This window comes from Tupaia chinensis, unplaced genomic scaffold (assembly GCF_000334495.1).
Source record: "Tupaia chinensis unplaced genomic scaffold, TupChi_1.0 Scaffold000272_1, whole genome shotgun sequence".
NCBI lineage: Eukaryota > Metazoa > Chordata > Mammalia > Scandentia > Tupaiidae > Tupaia > Tupaia belangeri.
The window spans coordinates 1,303,012-1,303,683 of record NW_006159754.1 but is presented as its reverse complement, the minus strand read 5'-3'; positions in this window follow the sequence as shown (position 1 = coordinate 1,303,683).

The window sequence follows — 672 nt, the reverse complement described above, 5'->3', positions numbered from 1 at the left end:
CTTTTCTTTTCTTTTCTTTTCTCTTTTCTTTTCTTTTCTTTTCTTTTCTTTTCTTTTCTTTTCTTTTCTTTTCTTTTCTTTTCTTTTCTTTTCTTTTCTTTTCTTTTCTTTTCTTTTCTTTTCTTTTCTTTTCTTTTCTTTTCTTTTCTTTTCTTCTTTTCTTTTCTTTTCTTTTCTCTTTTCTTTTCTTTTCTTTTCTTTTCTTTTCTTTTCTTTTCTTTTCTTTTCTTTTTTTACAGTAAAGTATTTTCTGGGCTCTCAAGCCCCTCCTTTATCTTGCTAATTCTTGCCTTTACCTCCTCCCATTCAGGAGTGGCACAAACTCAGGGCCTTCTGAGATGGCTACTGAACTTGAGCTGTGAAATATTGCTTTCACCACCATACGTGGTTTTCATTTTTTGCTTTTTAAAATTAAAATATAAAATTTCTTTGTTGTCTTTTTTTCTTTCCTCTTATTCTGTTTTCTTTTACCTTCATCCCTTGGCTACTCAGCCTCCATGCACTGATTGTCTAGACAGGTCTAAATGAACAGTCTCCAAACATCTGAATACTATTAGGGTCAGAATATTTCTCAATTCCTTGGGGACCAGCAGTTAGCGTAATGGCTATGTCGCTGGACTCCCACGTAGCCGACTGCAGTTCGCATCCCGGACCCAGTGGCTTAAAACTCAC